General features: G+C 49.2%; 1 long non-coding RNA gene and 1 pseudogene across 1 annotated transcript in view; both read left to right on the top strand.

The window, feature by feature from the left end:
- The window catches only part of LOC129527809 (uncharacterized), a 65382-nt gene extending 52502 nt beyond the window's left edge, over positions 1-12880 (top strand). The window contains exon 5 of the long non-coding RNA XR_010131481.1: positions 12528-12880. This is a non-coding gene — a long non-coding RNA (uncharacterized lncRNA). The remainder of the gene's footprint in view (positions 1-12527) is intronic.
- Positions 12881-15502: 2622 nt separating this feature from the next.
- On the top strand, positions 15503-18286 carry LOC134757444 (uncharacterized; annotated as a pseudogene).
- Positions 18287-21286: the final 3000 nt, after the last annotated feature.

Below are 21286 nucleotides of genomic sequence, written 5' to 3'. Positions count from 1 at the left end.
AGGAGCCGCTCCCTGGCTCAGGGCTCCTCCTCCACCCAACACCAGCATCTCCACACGGTTGGGTGCAGTTTTAAAAGCCGCTTTCTCAAGATATTCTTCACATATCATGACATGTGCACAGGCAGAGTGCCAATCAAGTCCTTTCAGAGTACTCGGAGATCCAGTCGATGGCGTTGGGCGTACTCGGAGATCCAGTCGGTGGCGTTGGGTGTACTCGGAGATCCAGTCGGTGGCGTTGGGTGTACTCGGAGATCCAGTCGCTGCGTTGGGTGTACTCGGAGATCCAGTCGCTGCGTTGGGTGTACTTGGAGATCCAGTCGGTGGTGTTGGGCGTACTCGGAGATCCAGTCGGTGGCGTTGGGTGTACTCGGAGATCCAGTCGGTGGCGTTGGGTGTACTCGGAGATCCAATCGGTGGTGTTGGGTGTACTCAGAAATCCAGTTGATGGCATTCATTGTACTCGGAGATCCAGTCGATGGCGTTGCGTGTACTCGGAGATCCAGTTGGTGGCGTTGGGTGTACTCGGAGATCCAGTCGGTGGCGTTGGGTGTACTCGGAGATCCAGTCGGTGGCGTTGGGTGTACTCGGAGATCCGGATTGATGCTGAATATACGGGGTCAGGAAGATGCAGTTCCTGACCGCTGGGTGTGGTCCCTGGAACAGCCAGGCTGCGCTGGGTGCTGAGGCCACTGCTGTCAGTGAGGAGAGACCTGCTTTTGCAGGTGGATCAGAGAGTTCTGAACTCCTCTGTCATTTCATTAGGAAACAGGTTTTCAGGCCCTGGGCTGCAGCTCCTGGTGCTGAGAACTTTCCAGAAGGTTGGTGGCTCCTGTTCTACGCCTTGTCAGGGAAGATGTGGGTTCGCCCCAGGTGCTCCAGAAAGGTCGTGTTCTCTAGGGAGTGAAGACGGGTGGGCATAAGCGTGGGTCCGGGGCCACCCTCTGTCGTCTGCCAGCGTGTTTCTCATCCAGCCACGTCTCGGAAGGTCTGTGACTGCTGAAAACATTGTGTGCATGAACGTTGGGGAAGGAAACCCACCCAGAGGAGGGGCACGCGCCACCCCAGGCGTCAGAGCACCAAGCTGCAGAGAACAGAGGCAGCAGGTGCCCGGGACACACGGGGGAGACCGCAGGAGCAGCCCGTGTCCTCTGTGGCTCAGTCCCACGAGAAACTGGAGGCCAGCGCTTCACAGCTCCCATTTGCAGAGACCAGCTCCCGTGAATGAAGCAAACAACCTGATGTTTGCATTTGCAAGAGGAACTGTGATTGTACCAGGGACGGGGTCTTCAGGTTGTGCATGAGAGTCTGGGGTCCACGCATGGAGAGGGAGTGGTGTCAGAGGGTCAGAGCCCATGGGCGGTTCTGGGACATGGAAGCTGGTGTCGAGTCAGTCGGGGACGTGGCCTCCCTGGCACAGCCAGGGTGAGTGTCCTCTCTCTCTAAGGCGAGGCAGGAGGGGCCTCTTGTTTCTCAGCCCCCGCAGCTCTGGCCACCCCAGGCTTATGGCACATGGTAATGGATATTTCTGAATGTCTCTTTGGCCAAATGAGTCTGGAAAATGATGTGCTAAGGTGCTCTTGGGATTGTTTTCATGGATCCCAGGTTCGTCATGTGTATAATGTGGCAATCTGCACCGTAAACCCCGAGCTGCGCAGCCTGGCGCGGCGTGCGTCCGTAACGCATTTAACCACCATTTATTGTTGTTATTATCATTTTTATTATTGTCATTATTTGGGTAATAGTAAAGAAGTGTGCTTTATGTGGCTTTTTGTCGTTTTTTAAGCCAAGTTGGCAGTTTTTTGTTTTATGCATGTTTCTCTTATTTTTAATTTCTTGAAATGTTCCTCCCTGGGTTCTCGAGGCAGATGATAAAATAAATGTTATGCGTTTTTCACATTTCCAAAGAAAGAGTAGGGAAGTCCTGGAAAGATGTGCTAAATGTAGGAGCCAAGGATTTCAGAAAAAGCAATTTCTGTTTTTGCAGAAAGAAATCACGCATTTCAAGTGAGTTACTATTTATTTAAGTTAATCATTTATTAAGCTATTTTCATATGGTGCCAATGTAATCACTGGACATACATGTTAAGTCTAGGAAAAAACTATCATTTTTATTAATTTAACTAATTAATTATCAGAAATGCTGAATTGTGGCCAAGGTATGTGGCGTTAACTCATCAGAATCCCTAAATTTAGGACCAGATGGGGCTGGCGGCAGGACACTGACACTCCCAGGGCGTGGGACCAAGGGCCACAAAAGAGCAGGTCCCCTGAAACCCTGAGAGCTTAGCAGAGGCTGGGCCTTTGTTGAGAAACTGGTTCCCTTCACAGAAGAGCAGCCCTGGACACACCCTTTCCCCTCCACAGGCTCCGCTGCACCCACCTGGTAAACCTGACTATGTCCAACTCAGCTCTGCTGCAGTGGAGAAAGTGCCATACTTTGTGACCTAGTTCACCATTTCTCACCTCTGAATTTGTCTAAACTTCCTTCTCCATCTATTCATCTGGCCTTCTCTCCACTCACCTCTCTCTATATTAAACTACCCATCCATCCATCCATCCATCCATCCACCCACCATCCATTCATCCATCCATCCATCATCCACCATCCACCATCCACCATCCATCCATCCACCATCCACCATCCATCCACCATCCATCCATCCATCTAACATCCATCCATCCATCCACCATCCATCCACCATCCACCATCCATCCACCATCCACCATCCATCCATCCACCATCCATCCACCATCCATCCATCCATCCACCATCCATCCATCCATCCATCCACCATCCATCCACCATCCATCCACCATCCACCATCCACCATCCATCCACCCATCCACCCACCATCCATTCATCCATCCATCCATCCATCCACCATCCATCCATCCATCCACCATCCATCCATCCATCCATCCACCATCCACCATCCATCCATCCACCATCCATCCACCATCCACCCACCATCCATCCACCATCCATCCATCCACCATCCATCCATCCATCCATCCATCCATCCACCATCCATCCACCATCCATCCATCCACCATCCATCCATCCATCCACCATCCATCCATCCATCCACCATCCATCCATCCATCCACCATCCATCCATCCATCCATCCATCCACCATCCATCCATCCATCCACCATCCATCCATCCACCCATCCATCCACCATCCATCCATCCACCATCCATCCACCATCCATCCATCCATCCACCATCCATCCATCCATCCACCATCCATCCATCCATCCATCATCCATGCATCCATCCATCCATCCACCATCCATCCATCCATCCATCCACCATCCATCCATCCATCCATCCACCATCCATCATCCACCATCCATCCACCATCCATCCATCCATCCACCATCCATCCATCCATCCATCCATCCATCCATCCATCCACCATCCATCCATCCACCATCCATCCATCCACCATCCATCCATCCATCCACCATCCATCCATCCATCCACCATCCATCCATCCATCCATCCACCATCCATCATCCACCATCCATCCATCCACCATCCATCCATCCATCCATCCACCATCCATCCATCCATCCATCCACCCATCCATCCACCATCCATCCATCCATCCATCCACCCATCCATCCACCATCCATCCATCCACCATCCATCCATCCATCCATCCATCCACCATCCACCATCCATCCATCCATCCACCCATCCATCCACCATCCATCCATCCATCCACCCATCCATGCATCTGTCACTCTGTTCTTCTACTCACCCATTTAGCCACCCACCTCTGTCCATCTGTCATCCCTGTCTAGCTATTTATACACATCAAGACGTAATCTGGCACTGCTGGGCAAGGTTAGTGAATAAACTCTGAAATGTTTTCCACAGAGGCAACCTTGGCACTCAAGTGACCAGAGTCGCCCTGTATTAGCTTCAGATGCTGTAACAAAATCCCCTAGACTGTGGCTTATCTGACAGGAATTCATCCCTCAGAGTCCGGAGGCTGGAAGGGCCAGGGCTGGCAGGTGCCACGTTTGGTCTCTCTCTGTGGCTTGAGGATGGCCCCCTTCTCCGTGTGTCCTCACATGGCAGGGAGAGAGACAGCTCCGGCCTCTTTCTCATCCTATAATCACCCCACAGAGGCTCCACTCCTAATCCCATTACGTTGGGGTTAGGGCTTCAACACGTGGGTTTTGAGGGGACACATTCCGTCCCCCCTGTATTCAGCATCAATCAGGGGAAGGAAGATGAAGTATGAAATCGCCAAGCTGTAAAACCCTAAAAGGGAAAGTGAACGCTCCTCTGCCAGTGGCTTTGGGCTTTAGTTTGACGTTTTGAAATTCAGACCTAAACCAGGTCTTTGACATTTGATACGGTTTGGATCGTATCCCCACCCACGTCCCATGTGGACGTGGAATCTCCAGCGTTGAAGGCGGGGCCTGGTGGGAGGTGATTGGATCACGGCCGGCGTTCCCACGAATGGTTTCGCACCGTGGCCTCCGTGACGCCCTCGTGACCCTCAGTGAGCAAGTTATTGTGAGACCTGGTTGTTTGAAACTGAGTTGGAGGGGCCCAGCTCAGCGGGCACGACCCTGCTCTGGGCCACGCTTAGGCGCTTGTTCCTAACGCAGCCCGTCTCTCCCTCCCGAAGAGCCTGCTTCCCTCACCTCCGCCAGGATTGAAAGTTCCCTGAACTCCCCAGAGGCCGAGCAGAAGCACGAGGCTTCCTGTACAGCCTGCAAAACCGTGAGCCAATTAAACCTCTTTCCTTGATAAATGACCCGTCTCAGGCATTTCTTTATAGCAGGGTGAGAACAAATGAATACACCATTCTAAGTATTAATATAATAACTTGTCCGCTGGTCTCACAAAACCTACCCTTGCTGTATATTAACTTTGTGATAATGCGTATTAATTTATAAGTGCATTTTAAATTCTTTGGCAGTTTTTATTTTTATAAATTAGATATGTCCTTAGTTCTTTTTACATTTGATGAAAACATTGAGTCTTCCAATGAGTGTCATAACAAAATAGGTTTTTTAAACTTTGTATACAAATGTTATATACAATATTATAGAGAGATATTTTATAGAATGTGCCCAATGTTGAGAAGTTAAAATATTTTTATTTTGCATTGGGTAGAAAAAAAGGAAATGGGATAGATGCAACCTCTCTTAAAAGACATTTCTCTTCCACTTGCAACCGTGATGTGTAACCAGCAGCGCAGGGGTCACGACCTTCCTTCACACATGCAAAGTGTAAGGAAGACCCCGGCCAGCAAGACACTTCTTGAGTGGGGGATTTTTAACATTGCGCTGAAATGGAAATGCCAGCTCTATAGAAGGCATCATATTTTTTAATTTTTAATGTAATGTAATTTATTTTAAAGACAGGATCTCGCTCTGTCACCCAGGCTGGAGTGTAGTGGCACGGTCAGTCACGGCGCACTGCAGCCTGGACCTCCTGGCCTTAGGGCTCCTCCTACCTCAGCCTTCTGAGTAGCTGGGACTCTGAGCACATGCCACCATGCCTGGCATATCATTAAAAAAACCTACACTTTCTTTTATCTGTTTTAAATAATATTTTAATTATGCATTAGATATTTTAGTATTTTTGTGCGTGGAAGTGGCTTTTGAACGTGTACTAGGAATTGCCTAATGGTTTCAAAATGCACATTTTTAAAAGCATCTTTGCTCTTTATCTAAGAAATGCGGGATATCATTTTACAAGGTTAATTATTTGATATATTTGGATTATTATAATAAGTGTTTTAGTTATCCTATGTATACTGAAAACACATTGCTGTAGTATCATGTAGCTGTGTAACAATTACTTAAATGATTTGTGTTGTCCATTTGTATTTGAACTTTTCTGGATGGAAATGTTTATACTCGGCTTACCTGAGATGGAAAACACTTCTGTCTGGGGTTTGAAGAGGGCAGGGTGTTTGGCGCTGGTGACGTTTGCACCCGGGATGCTGGGTCTCCCCAGGACCCGTGGGCGGATTCAGCCTCTCCCAGCCTCCGCCCCTGCTGCCCCAGCTGGGACCAGTTCCCAACTCAAGGCTTAGTCCCAAGCCTGGTTAGCAGAAGGTCAGCTTATTCCCTTGAGTCCCTAGTGTCAAATGAGAGGCCCTTCCTCCTCTCATCACGGAGATCGAGATTGCGCTCCCTGTACTCGACGGCCAGCCACTGCATGAACCACTGATGGAGCAGCTCAGATGACAGACACCCCCGTCCCCAGCTCCCGAGGCAGCTCAGACCACAGACACCCCCGTTCCCCAGCTCCCAAGGGGGCTGAGACCACAGACACCCCGTCCGCAGCTCCCGTGGTGGCTCAGACCACAGACACCCCCGTCCCCAGCTCCCGAGGGGGCTGAGATGACAGACACCCCCATCTCTCAGCTCCTGAGGCTGGACATCCAAGGCCAAGACACCCAAGGGCTTGTTCCTTCCAAGGCTGCGAGGGAGGCCTGTGCTTGGCCGTCTTCCCCCGTGTCCTCACCTTGTCTTTCCCTTGTGCGTGTCTTTGTGCCCAAATTTCCTCTTTCCATGAAGACCCCGTTTGCACTGGATCAGGGTGCACCCTAATGAACTCACTGTAATTTGAACTCTGTGAAGACCCCATCTTCAAACAGTCACAGTCCGAGGTCCAGGAGGTTCAGTCTCCAGCATGTCTTTTTGGAGGGGCCCAGCTCAGCCGGCACGACCCTGCTCTGGGCCACGCTTATGGCGTCTGTCCCTTACAGGACACCACAGTCACCCCACCACCACGCCACGCACTGACACATCCCCCTGGGGGCTGGGACTCTGCTGGACATTTCCCAAGTTATCCAATTGGTTTCTGAGTCTCTCAAGGATTCTTGAGAACAATGAATATCTCCTTTCAGGACAGAACTCCTAGCGGCTTCTGCTGGGTCCACTCCTTCACCTGGAGCCGACCCTGCCTGCTGGGCTCTTGGCCACTGGCAGTTGCGGAAGGAGATGGGGTGGGGAGGGGCCCACCGTTCTCCTCACATTCTGATTCTTGCTGAGGTGGTGACTAAGGCTTCACTCGGTACCTCTGCAATAGGGGAGAAGGTCACACTCAACTCTGAATAGAGCAAAGGCGGCTGACTTGTGCGGATGAGCACAGTTGGGGCGTTGGGGGACAGAAAATGACCAGGAGGAGATGTCGAGGCACAGGTTTCTTGTTGAGGGCAGGGCAGCCGGATCAGACAGGAAGAGTGAGGTTGGGGAATTTGGTCAGACACCAGGAGTGGAGTGTTCTGGGTAAATGGATGTCACGGGATTCTTGCTAAGGCTGAGCAGGCCCAGCAAGCTCAGGGTGGACACAGAAGGTCAAGGCCCAGGCGTGTCGGAGAGGCTCAGTGGAGCCCGAAGGAAGGAAGGCTGGTCGAGGAGGGACCTTTGCCACCACCGAGGCCCTCTGACGCCACCTCATCTGCTCGACCTGACAACATTTCCCCCCAGGGAGGCGGTGGTGCAAGTGTGGAAGTGTCTCCTGGACTGACCGCCCGCCCTCATCATTGGATTCCATCTGCAGGTGCTGAAGGTACCCTGCACAATGGGAAACAGTTGGAATTGGAACTTTAACCAGAGTGATAACCGTGAGAGTTACCTTGCAAAGTGCCTCCGCCTGTTCCTTTTATTTCAGAGTCGGCTGCTCCCACACTCTGTGTCCAAGACTCTCGGACGTGAGGCTGAGAGCGGGAGTGGCAGAGCCTTCTTTAGCTTCACCTGCAGCTGCCGGCCACGTGCTCTGACACCTCTGAGGCCTACATCTCCAGATCGCACCTTCCATGGGTCCTTGCTTTGTATTTTCCCGCAACTGGACTCATGCCTCCTTTCTCATTCTGCAAACCTGCCAAGGCCATGCAGGCGCTCTGGCTCTCAAAACCAGCTGGGATGCCGGGACTCAGGCTCACTCTGAACCACCTGCGTGCGCAGGGCTGGGCAAAGACCTGGTGCAGCCAAACCTCAGAGGAGGAAAGGCAACGTTGTGAGCAAATTAGAAAGGGGTCGGGGGAGAAATTCATACACACATACACATGCATACACACATGTATACACACACGTATACACACATGTATACACAATACACACATGTACACACACATACATGCATCTACACATACACATGCGCACACACACGCACATACACATATACACACACGTATACACACATGCACATACACACGTATACACACATGTACACATACACACATGTACATACATACATACACATACACACAGGCACATTGGTATATACAAGTATACATAGTGCTGATCTCAGTTTACACAAAGCAGTCTTTTCAAATGTTTGCCTTGGAATAAACAATCTTTCTCTAGTATTTTTAAAAAATAAAACCAAAGACACTGACAAGTCTGATGCAAAGAACGAAGCTACTGCTGATCTGCCTGCTTCTACCTGGACAAGATTGACTCTGGGTAAAAATAAGAGAAAGCAGGGAAAAGTTGAAAATAGGGACGGAGCCAGCCTGCAGACACTACCTTCCTATCCTTCCCTTCTCCCTTGCCTGCCTGAGGAGCAAAAGGCCTCGTCTAAGGGAGGCTGGACAGAATCTAAACAGATAAGTCAGCAGTGAAACCGCTTCCCGGGGCACGTGCAGCAGGTGCAGTTGCTGGGTCAGCATCCCCTCCTCCCGGCCCACAGCTTTACTGGAGGAGAGCAGCAGGACAAAGCCAGGCTTACCTGGGCCACGCGGGGCCTAAGTTCTGCTGTGTGGGAAGGGCGGGTGCTGGAGAGGAGTCCCTGTGTGCAGGGCATGGGTCTCACCTTGGCTTCTGTCAAAGCTCAGCCTGCACGGTGTTCCCAGGATGCAGCTGGTGATCGCATCCGTCCTAGGAGGACACAGTAACTGGTATCCAGGGCACTCCTAATGTGGCGTCTGATGCCTGGGGGTCTCTATGGTAATCTCGGCTCACTGCAACCTCTGCCTCCCAGGTTCAAGCGATTCTCCTGCCTCAGCCTCCCGAGTGGCTGGGATTACAGGCATGCGCCACCATATCCAGCTAATTTTTGTATTTTTAGCAGAGACGGGGTTTCACCATGTTGGCCAGGCTGGTGTTGAACTCCTGACCTCAAGTGATCCACCCACCCTGGCCTCCCACAGTGCTGGGATTGCGGGTGTGAGCCACTGTGCCCAGCCCACCAGCCTCCTTCTCAATGTGCTTTGTAAAACTTGCTAACAAGCATTTTTTGAATCTTGTCTAACAATTGACACACTGGTCATAAGCAGAATTTGCTTCTCAGAGGAATTCACACTGTATTTCTTGACAACATTCTTTTGCGGGACCCCCAGGGTTCCCATGGCACAGCTGCGGTGGACACTGTGAGACCTCCCTTGTCCTGGGGAGTGGGTGGTGGCCTTCGTCGCAGGCAGAGCTGGTCGGAGGAGACGCCTGTCCTGGCCTGCTTGTCACAGCCAAGTAGGCACCAGGCCAGAAGCTGCAGAGCCCAGGCAGTATTGCTCACCTGTCCAGTGCGTTGTCTGTATTTATGGGAAGTTTTCATACACGCATGCAATGTGCGATGTTCAAATCAGTGTCGCTGGGATGCCCACCGCTTCAGACATGATTTCTTTGTGTTGGGAACATGACTTTCTCTTCCAGCTCTCTGAAATGCACAATAAGTTACTGTGAACTCTACTCACCCTACCGTGCTCCTGAAGGCTGCAACGTATTCCTTCTATCTCACCATACGTTTGCACCCATTCACCTGCTCCTGAAGGTTGGAACATATTCCTTCCATCTCACCATACGTTTGCGTCCGTTCACCTGCTCCTGAAGGCTGGAACGTATTATTCCTTCCATCTCACTGTACATTTGCGCCTGTTCACTGACCGCTCAGCTTTTTCCTGCTTCTACCTGTGAGTTTGGAAGCGACAGAGGATACGCTGTTTATGCGTTGGAGCTAACACTAGAATTGCTAATTGTTTTTATCATTACATTTTACTTTATTTTGTAACTTACTAACTAAACTCATTGCTGCATTAATTTTGTGGTTGCTTTGGGTTTCTGATACACATGGTTAACATACCACAGTCTTCCTCCGAGCAATGCTGTGCCATTTCACGGCCCGGGAAGGATCCCCTTCCATTGTCTCCCCGCAGCCACAGTGCTATTACCAACGTATGTGTTATTCTATGCGTACTATAAACCCAACGATGCGCTGATACTAAACGTGTTTTAGGAGGTCAAGTATCTTTTAAGTAGATGAAAATAATGAGAAGTATTTTCTGCGAAGCGTGCAGGAGCCATTTCCCATATTCTCTTCCCTTGCTGGAGGGCCGGCTCCTTACCCAGCGCCCTTGACTTCACTCGGTGGATGTCCCCGTAAGCGCGCGCCGCCAACACTGGCCATGGATGTCGTCATCTTTTCTGCTTGTGAAAATGTCTTCGTAGCACCCTCATTTTGGAAAGATAAACCTGCTGGAAAAATATTCCAATTTGACCGTGTATTCTCTCGTTAGTTAAGACCTCCCACTCTGCCCGTTTGCTGGGTTTCTTGGCTGTTTCTCTCTGCAGTGTGCCCTATTTCTGGGTCTGCGAAGCGGGAGATTTTGCCATTTCATTAGAATGTTCCCTGATGTGCTTTTCTTCATGTTTCTGGTGCTTGGGGTTGCCGGAGCTTCCTGGATCTGTGTTGATAGTTTTTATGAAATTTTGACATTTTGGCCAGTTTTTTCCTACACATTTTCTTATTTTTCCCCAAATCCACTCTCCTTTGTGGACATCAACTTTGAGTATATGAGGCTTTGTGAAGCTTGCCACAGCTCACAGGTCCTCTGTCTCCGTTTGAGCGATCTCTGTGGCCGTCTTCAAGTGAACCGATTTCTTCTTTTGCAATGTTCACTCACCCTCCACCCCACCAGATTTGTTGTGTTTTTATTTCTGACACTGATGTTGTTATCTCCAAACTTTGATTTTGGCCTTTCTGATTTTCCCTGGCTCTATTTAATGCGTCCTGTCTTCCCTCTTCCTTCCCGAGCATCCGGAACACTATCCATATGGCTGTTTTAAAGTCTGTATCTTCTATTTCTATTGTCTGTTCTGTTTCTGGGTCAGTTTCCATAGATTGATTGATTCTCCTCTTCTTGGAGTCTATCGACCAGGGGCTCGGGGTGGCTGGCTGTCCAGACACCCTGTGCTCCTCTTCAGAAGGAAGTCTTATGAGACCACTGCTCTCCCAGAGGGCAGAGGAAGCTGCTCAGCTCTCACAGCATCCACAGGACCCCCCAAAACCCCTGCCCAATCCTGGGTCTGAGTCCCTCCTCTGAATGCACAAGGCCTCAAGACACAGCGTCACAGCATCCGCAGGACCCCTCCAAGACCCCTGCCCGATCCCGGTTCTGAGCCCCTCCCGGGGCTGTGAATACACAAGGCCTGAAGACACAGCGTTCAGAGGAAGGAGCTCAGACCTCCCCAATCGAATGGTATCTTCTTTGAGAGAATATGGCGCCACGTTTGGGGTTGTCAACTGCGGCCAGATCAGTACGTCTTCACTTTGATCAATTGCGGCCAGATCAATACATCTGCACTCTGATTCCCACGTGTCTATGCCTTCCTGCTCCTCAATGCAGGGCCCCGGATGAAAGGAGTGAGTGCTGAGTTTTGTCTAAATCCAATCCTTGCAAGAGTCACTGAAAGTAGCATTATAAATTGTTTGCAAGAGGCCTTTGACACTGAAAACTTGGCCATGTGACTGTTGTCCAAAAATCCTGCTTTCACATCTATGAGTTGCTTATTTCTAAACTTTGTTGGTGAGAATAAAGTTATCTAATACTCAATGACTCAATGCTGTGTCATTTTTCTTTTATGGCACTTTGCATCAATCAGAGGAAATTTCCTCAGTTTTATTAACAAGCACTCTGCTTTCATCAAAAATCGCAGCTCTTGAATCGCGCTCAATGCCCAAACTTAAACTTTACAAATGCGTTAAAAATTATGTAGTATCCTCCATGTGACTGTATCCATGACTGCCTTGAAACTCTTGCACAAAATAATATTATGAGTACTTTTTTTTCAATCAATGAGAATGCTTTCAGATCATTAAATCATATATGAAATGAACAGGCAGAAAGGTGTTAAGAAAGCAAAAGGAACCCTCTTTCTCCAATCTGTCCTGAATATTACAAACAATATTACAAATGATAGCATGTATAAATCTACACTCAGCCATCAGAAATAACCCAGAAATAATGGCTGGTGCACACTCACCACCCGAGTCCTGTTCCTGAGGCTGTGCTGCCTTCTCCTGAGTGACGGGCAGTGCACACTCAGCTCTCAGGGCTTTCTTCCTGGGTTGTCGATGGGAAGCAGCATTCAGGAAGCCGGAGCCCAGTTCATGACACTGGGGTTTGCTCAACATTGCTCAGTGTCTGCTGTTTTCCCCCGGGAGACCTGGGCGGGACATGCCCTGGGAGACACCAGAATCAGGGCTCCCAGGGGTCAGGTCAGCGCTCGGCCCCTGACCCATCCCCTTGTGGACTTTCTCTCTGGGCAGGCTGGTGATCTCGGTGATCTCGGCGTGGTGAGAACACAGCTGCACGGGGTCTGTCCTGCTCTGTGGTCCAGGTGTGGTCCAGGTGTGGTCCAGGTGAGCCCGCTCGCCAGCTGCAGACAGGATGAGAAGCTCATGAAAGAGGCTTCGGCAGGTGTGGTGGCCACAACGTTCTCTGACTCTGGGAGCTGATCCTAGTCTTGTAGCCGCTGGGCACAGACCCTCGGGCTGGATGTGAAGACCCCAGTCTTCTGCCGCCTTGTTCCATGGTCCCCCCCGCCGAGTCCCAGATGGTGGATCTTCTTGTGTGCTACCAGAGGGTGGCAGGAGGGGGCGCTGAGCCTGCCCCCAGCCCCCTGGCTCCGTGTGGTAGCACATCCCGTATGCAGACTTGTGTTAGAATGGTCTGTGTTGATATCTTAATGTGGTAAATTCTAGACTCAGGATAAATTCACTTAACGTCTCTACCAGGGTGTAATGTAATATTGAACACATGTGTAACGTGCTTTAAAGGTGAGTCCACACTCCAGACCCAGCTCTTGTTCTTCCTACACGCTGATTACCTATACATTGTACCTAAATTGGCATATAACCCAAATAAACACCAAAGTATCATCAGATCCATTGTGGGTGGAAAACCTCATAATTATCAGTCTTTTAAAGGCAAGTATTTACGTGCTTGGGCTCATCATTATTATCCTAATAGTGTTATTTTTTTAAGTCAAAAAATGCTAAACACAGAGCATGTAGAATCAGAAATTGCATAGATTTGCCTCAGAGAAAGACGCCCCTTTTTATAACAAACATAAAATATAAGACATCTGAAAAAAGCTGACCCTGAAAAATTATCTTATGGTCACATTTAGTTTCCTTTTTTCTAAAAAACTGTATTTTATGACTGTTTTAATGGAAACATTACAATTTCTATTACATTATGGAGTAAAAGTGGCAGCTCATGCTAGTGTAATTATATGTAAATTATTCAACCTTTAAAGACAACAGTGTCTCCTGAGTTTCAAAAAATACAATTTTTTATTTTAGCCTTTTCTCCAATATTAGGAGTATATTTTACTCTACCAAATTAAATAATTTAAGCTTAAAGTTGGATTTCCTTATGTAGCACTTTAAATATAAGAATCTCTCATAAGTCTAGCTACCTTCAAAAACAGTTGTGATAAAACAATTGTTTATGCCTCAGAAACATTTTTGAGATTTATATTCTGCTCCTTATGTTAATATTCCGAGGATTATATTCATCCCATTTTTAATGGACCTCAAATTCATTTCATGAGAAGTAAAGACGCACTCGGCAGCAAAGTCAGACAGCTTGCCATGTCATTAAAAACCTCATTCTCTTCCTCTGTTTCCCCTTCCACGGTGAATTTCTGTGTGATATCTTAACACCTCCAGGGTGGAGAGATGAAATCAGCTTTTTGAATCATTCCTGAGAAAAGAGGTGTGTGAGAAAACACAACTGTGAAATGTTGTACCAGCCAAACCGAGGCACTGACAATCCCCTGGCCACTTCCCTCGGCCGATCGTCTTCTCGTTAATGCTTCTTCGTGAAATGCATTAATAGAATTTTAAAAAGGATGCTCCATTTACTTTAGACTTGGGAAGAACAAATTCTCATCAACTCTTCTTTACCCAAAATACAAATGGCCGCTTTTTAATCTTCTCAAGGCCTATTTTCCTATTAGTTTAGCTTTTTGGTAAGCCTCATTCCCGAGCTGTGCAATTCATCCTCCTTGGTCTCCCTGCAAAAATTGTAGAAAAGGATGGAAATTTTCTCAGAAACACAACAAAACCTACTGGAGTTTTGAAAGGAGTTGCATTGAGTTACTGGTCAGCTTGAGGTGGACAGACTCAAGTGGAGTCTTTCAATGTAAAAACAGAGTATAGCTCTCGTATGTTTAGGATTGACTTAATTTCTATCAAAAACATCTCATGATTTTCTGTGTAAGGCTCTTACATATCCTGCTTAGATTTTTTCCTACCTATTTATAGTTTTCCAATTTCATTTTCTGTTTGTTTCTGATATAAAATTGTGTTTCTGTTTCATTACCTTGTATCTAACACACTTACTCAACATATTAATTAATTCTCATAACCTTTCCATAAGTTCCTTGTGGTTTTCTATAAACACAATCATGCCATCTTTGAACAAAATGAGTTTATGTCTCATTTTCTAATATTTTAATTTTATATATGATGTGAGGTTATGATCAAAGTTTCCTTTCAGAATTCAAGTTTTCAACTGTTCCAGTGCAACTTATTAGAAAGATTATTCATTCCCCACTGAATTTCCTTGGGACCTTTGTTCAAAATCCATTGACCATATGTACCTGGGTTTACTTCTGAACTCCTGTCCTGCCCTGGGGACCCCTGTGTCCAGGCCACCCTCCAACGCCATGGGGACCCCTGTGTCCAGGCCACCCTCCAACGCCATGGGGACCCCTGTGTCCAGGCCACCCTCCAAGGCCATGGGGACCTCTGTGTCCAGGCCACCCTCCAATGCCGTGGGGACCTCTGTGTCCAGGCCACCCTCCAATGCCGTGGAGACCTCTGTGTCCAGGCCACCCTCCAATGCCATGGGGACCTCTGTGTCCAGGCCACCCTCCAATGCCAGGCTTCCCCAATGACGGTGGTCACAGTTGGTCCATCTGAGATAGTTCCATGAATTGAGCTTCACTGGATCTGCTTAAACTGTTCAGTTCTTTTATTCTAAGGAGATTCTGCTGATATCTTCCTTCCTCCTGGGTATCTGATTATCATCAATTAAGTGTCAACCATTTTAGTAGAAAAATCGAAGAGGTAATTTTTCTTACTAAAGTGAGATAAGAAGAAAGAAAGAAGTAACATTTGCTCTGTAGGGCATCTGCGCATTCTACTAAAACTTTGGGGTAATCTTGGTCCAGTTCCAGAGACTGAGTTGACTTATGGGGAGCTGTGTTCACGGGGTGGACCAGCCTGGGGTCATGTGGATCTGGGCTCGGCCCCAAGCCCCTCACCAACGCTCAGCCTCTGTGGCTGTACAGTTGGGAAACAGCCCCAGGGGAGGCTTGTCCCTGAGTGAGCACTGCCCACCGGGGCCCTGTTCTACAGCATATTCTGACTCAGCAGCCCCTTCCTTACTATCAGCCCTCTCGCATCTTCAAGGATGTTTTCTTACATCTTTTTCCAGACTTTCGGTTGTTTTCTGTTGGAGGGTGGTATGGGGTTACTTGGTAGAGCAACACTCAAAGCCTTCCTTTTTTAAATGAGTACAGACAGGTAGTGGTCAAGATAAAAACCAAAATAAAGAAATTTAAAAAGCCCAGAGGAAACAAATAATCAGAGAATACAGATAATTTCCAAAAAATATAATGACTGCCCTCCAAGAGATGATGGGACTATGCATTCATGGAACAAGAACAGATTGCTGAGAATAATTATCCAAGTATTAAGTGTGGGAGCTTGATAAGGCTTGGCTCCGTGTCCCCACAAAATCTCCTGTTGGCTCTTAGTCCCCAGCGTTGGAGGTGGGGCCTGGTGGGAGGTGCTTGGATCTCAGGGTGGATTCTCATGAATGAGCTAGCACCATCCCTTGGCACTGTCCTCGAGACAGTGAGTGCGTTCTCACGAGATCTGCTCATTTAAAAGTGTGTGGCAGCTCCCACCTCGCTCTTGCTCCTGCTCTGACCCTGTGAGACGCCTGTTCCTGCTTTGCCTTCCACCATGATTGGAAGCTTCCCGAGGCCTCCCCGGAAGCAGAAGCTGCCATGCTTCCTGTGAAGTCTGCAAAACTGTGAGCCAACTAAACCTCTTTTCTCTATAAATTACGCGGTCTGGGGTATTTCTTTATAGCAATGTGAGGCTGGATTCATACAGAGCTCTTCCTGAGAGAAAAAAGAGTGTGAAACACAGTGAGTGATCAAAGGATCAGGCAGGAAGTTCTAACATTTGAGAAGGGCCTGGGAAGGCGGAGGTGGCAGACAGCATGGGAGACAGTCAGCAAGAGGGCGGAAGACACGTCCCAGGCCCCGGCAACGGAGGGTCCCAGCGTGAGAGGACCCCCAAGGCTGGAGCTGGGTGAGAGGGGAAGAGAACCCGTTGAGGCATCCTGGTGACTCCTTAGGGGAGGAGACCCTGTGCACTTCCAGAGAGAGAGGGGATTTCCCAGCCCTCACACATCTGAGGGCCTGGGGCGAGGGGGTGCTGCAGCAGTGGCACCATTCCCCTCAGACTCGTTCATCAGGACTTCAGCTCTGCCCGTCCATGGGGATGTCTGCACACACAGTGTCCTCGGCACTGCCCTCCGTGGGGACGTCTGCACACACAGTGTCCTCGGCACTGCCCTCCGCGGGGACGTCTGCACACACAGAATGTCCTCGGCACTGCCCTCCGTGGGGACGTCTGCACACACAGTGTCCTCGGCACTGCCCTCCGTGGGGACATCTGCACACACAGTGTCCTCGGCACTGCCCTCCGTGGGGACATCTGCACTCAGTGTCCTCGGCACTGCCCTCCATGGGGATGTCTGCACACACAGTGTCCTCGGCACTGCCCTCTGTGGGGACGTCTGCACACACAGTGTCCTTGGCACTGCCCTCCATGGGGACGTCTGCACTCACAGAATGTCCTCGGCACTGCCCTCCGTAGGGACGTCTGCACACACAGTGTCCTCGGCACTGCCCTCCGTGGGGACGTCTGCACTCGCAGAATGTCCTCGGCACTGCCCTCCGTGGGGACATCTGCACTCAGTGTCCTCGGCACTGCCCTCCGTGGGGACGTCTGCACACACAGTGTCCTCGGCACTGCCCTCCGTGGGGACGTCTGCACTCGCAGAATGTCCTCGGCACTGCCCTCCGTGGGGACGTCTGCACACACAGTGTCCTTGGCACTGCCCTCCGTGGGGACGTCTGCACTCACAGAATGTCCTCGGCACTGCCCTCCGTGGGGACGTCTGCACTCAGTGTCCTTGGCACTGTCCTCCGTGGGGATGTCTGCACACACGGTGTCCTCGGCACTGCCCTCCGTGGGGACGTCTGCACTCGCAGAATGTCCTCGGCACTGCCCTCCGTGGGGACGTCTGCACTCGCAGAATGTCCTCGGCACTGCCCTCCGGGACGTCTGCACGCAGTGTCTTTGGCCCAGCTCAGGTTAGGAGCACTCGCTCTGGAGGCCTGACTGTGCTTTTGTAAATTTTCACAAACAGTCACTCAATAGGTTTTATTTTTTGTTTCTAATGATTCAATGACCAATTCTGCTAAATTTCACAGAGCCGAAACACTTGAGAAAATTGGTAGTAAAGAACATTTGGAATCCCTGAGGATTCTCAGAGTTGAGCGTGTGTGGTGGTTAGCTGTATTCCTCCACTGGGCTGGGCCACGGTGCCCAGGTCTGGTGGGACATTACTCTAGAGGCCTCTGGAAGGCGTTGGATGGGTGGGCTGTGAGGAAAGAAGATGAGCCTGCATAGCGTGGGTGGGTCTCCTCCGATCCGTTGAAGGCCTGACTAGAACAGAGATAACGCCCTGCACCAGGAAGGAACTCTGCGTCCGACGGCTTCAGACTAGACTGGCAGTGCTGGCTCTTCCCCGGGTCTCCAGCCGAGGGTCCACCCTGCAGACCTTGGACCTGCCGGCTTCCACGGTCACACGAGCCAATTCCCTAAAGATAAATCTCTCTCTGTGTCTCCCTCTTTAACAAAAGGCCACCTTTAACCTTTAACAAAAGGCGACCTGCTGAGAAGTCCTTGTGCTCTGTGCTTTGAACTGAACATCAACAAACAAAATGGCACTTAGAGTTTTTAAACTGACCAAGGGACAAGCCTGGAGCAGCCTCTTCCGGGGCCTCGATTAACCAGGAGGAGGTGGCTGCTGTGCCCCCACCCAGGTGACAGATTGGGGTGCCGGCACCTCCCCTGAATCTCAGAGTCCAGGGAGTCACAATTCTACAGGGACGACAGAAACACACAAAAGTGGGCATAAAATAATCATCCATAGAAGGTTTGTCACTTTGATGTCTCTGTGAACTGATTTAATGTGGTATAGAAAGATGGTCCCATTACTTTAGAGGTAGTTAGATATCTCTGTATAATGCCTGTATATAATAACTCTTATGTGATACAGAAAGATGGTCCCATTACTTTAGGGGTAGTTACAGATCTCTGTAGAGCTCCTGTGTGTAATACCCATATACTATGCCCCTGTTGATTCAGATAGATCAGTTACTTCATAGAATGAATCTGCGTGTCTATTTTTAGATGGATGAGTTGCTATGTTTTACCATTACTATTCTTGCTACATTAGTTCAGCTTCTACAGGTAACCAAATGATTTTCATTATTGTATATTTATAATGTCTAATCCAGTTATTTTCTGGAATGAGAGTACAAATAAATGCATTTCTCAAGCTGAAAACATACTTGTTTCTCAGACAAAATCCACTGAGTTTGCACTTGCCATTAGTGAAAAATGCCGTAAAAACCCATACCCCTGCTGAGGCCTCGGAACCTGAGAGGTGTGGCCTGTCTCCTCTAAGCCATTTATCATCCGTGGTCCACGTACACATCAGAGAGTCGCCAAACGCTTTCCTGATTGCTTCTCCCAAGTACCCCAGGCAGGCACTGTTGTTGGCACCAGGGAACACCCCTGGGAACAGAGCAGATCCAACGCCAGGCCCAGGAGAGTCGCCTCCCGGTGACGCCTGAGATGTCTGTGGACTCCAGGCAATACTTGTGCAAGAGGCCCTGGGGGCCAATGGGGCATGATAGTGTGACCTTCAAATTACCAGTGTGCATGGCACACAGAAAGAACACACAGTGTGACCGTCAAATTACCAGTGTGCACGGCACACGGAAGGAACACACAGTGTGGCTGTGTGATTGCCAGTGCACACGGGGGGGGGGGGACACACAGTGTGACCGCATGTTTGCCTGTGCATATGGGGGGAACACACAGTGTGACTACATGATTGCCAGTGCACACGGGGGGAACACACAGTGTGGCTGCGTGATTGCCAGTGCATACAGGGAGAACACACAGTGTGACCGCGTGATTGCCAGTGCATACAGGGAGAACACACAGTGTGGCCGCGTGATTGCCAGTGCACACGGGGGGAACACACAACTGTGCTTTGGGAAGGACTGATTGGTTGAGGGGAGGAACCATGAATGGTCATTTAAAACCATTTTAAACCTTTTTATTAAACAAAAAAAAGCAGAAATCACAAAAAAAGGAAAAGCAAAAGTCAAAGTTATACAACACAAAGTTGAAGTTTTCAAAACCTGAAAATGAAGTGTGTGTATTGAAGGGAGTTTCATATCTTTCATAAATGATCACTAATGCAGAAAATTTCACCTTCAATTACTATCAGTGTATTCATCAGGCGTTTTGGAATTCGGTTTATCTTAAATGCCTTCTATGTTTGTAGGTTTTTTTCTTTGAATTAGAACATTTTAAGGTATGTATACCTGTATGAAAATAGACGCATGACAAACACGTCATAAATAGAAGATGTCTTCACTCTAAAGATGCACACAGGTTTTTAAGTTACTATAAGTTTTTACTAGTTATCTACTCAGGTAGCAAGTTAATAGGACCACAATCAAGATTGTCTACTTTTGAAAATATCAACCAGGTAGACAATTATGGGACAAAACGACGTCCCGAAAGGACTTGGGGCTGTGGTGTGGTGAGACTCTTTGGAGATGCTGGACACCAGTGCTGATGCCAACGGAAAGAAAGGGCGTGGGGAGCTGTGGGTTTCCTCATGTTACGACCACGGTTTCCTGGGGGTGCAGCGCATTCTCTGATGCTCTGACCACGGGTTCCTACATGGGGCGTGTTTTCTTCATCATCGTGGGCCCTGTGTTTTAAGTTCTATAACCAACATTTCCATGGAGTCTCTTTCATACTCAAAACCCATGTTTACATTTGTAAAAGAAAATTTCCAGTTATCTATTTAAACCTTCCAGTGGATAATAACGAAACTCTAAAACACAAGCCGCTAGGCAGAAAGTCCACACCGAGGTGCTGGGGTCGCCTCAGAAGCCGACAATGCCAGGAGCTCCGTCCAGCCCAGCAAACTGAGGCAGGAGGCTGGGTTTCAGGTCCTGACCGGCTCAGAGAGAGGGCGGCTTCCAGTCTGGGTTCGTTTCTTACTGAGAATGTACTGTGGATGCAAGGTTGGTACGGGGGGAACAGATGCTTAATTCACTGGGGCCCCTTCCCTGGGCAGGAGGCCCACGAGGCTGAGGAAGTCAATGAATAAGGACAACCACCTCGTGAACAAAACCCAGCCCAAACCAAAGCAAATGAAAGCAGCCTTCCGTGTCGCTGGTGCTCTAGTGGGTGGAAATTACTAGCAGCTTCTTGCATATGGTTGACTTTTGTGCTTAATATCTAGTGTTTTCTACTTTTGGGATTTTGTCCTCGGATGCCATGCAGAGGTCGTGCTGGAGTGGATAATCCCAGCTCCACGCCCGTGCCCCACATCGAGGTGACTTTGGGTGTGAACGAGGCAATGGAATGCTAGACTGACGTCTTCATGCTGTTGACCAACAGCTTCCCAGCGATGGCAATGGTGGGACAGGGGTCATTCCGTGGAGAGTCGGGGCAGGTGCTGTGTTTTCAGAGGTCACAGCCACCACCGCCCTGCTCCGAGCTCCAGGTTTGGGATGGTGTCACCAAAGAGAACTTGGCCTCTGCGAAGGGCTGTGCGGGGAGATGCGGTGGAGAGGAAGAGCCGCCGGGGTGTTGAGACGATGATTTCAAAAACT

Source organism: Gorilla gorilla, chromosome 18 (assembly GCF_029281585.2).
Source record: "Gorilla gorilla gorilla isolate KB3781 chromosome 18, NHGRI_mGorGor1-v2.1_pri, whole genome shotgun sequence".
Taxonomy (NCBI): Eukaryota; Metazoa; Chordata; class Mammalia; order Primates; family Hominidae; genus Gorilla; species Gorilla gorilla.
Note: the sequence above shows the minus strand (reverse complement) of the source record. Positions and strands in the feature narration are given on the sequence as shown.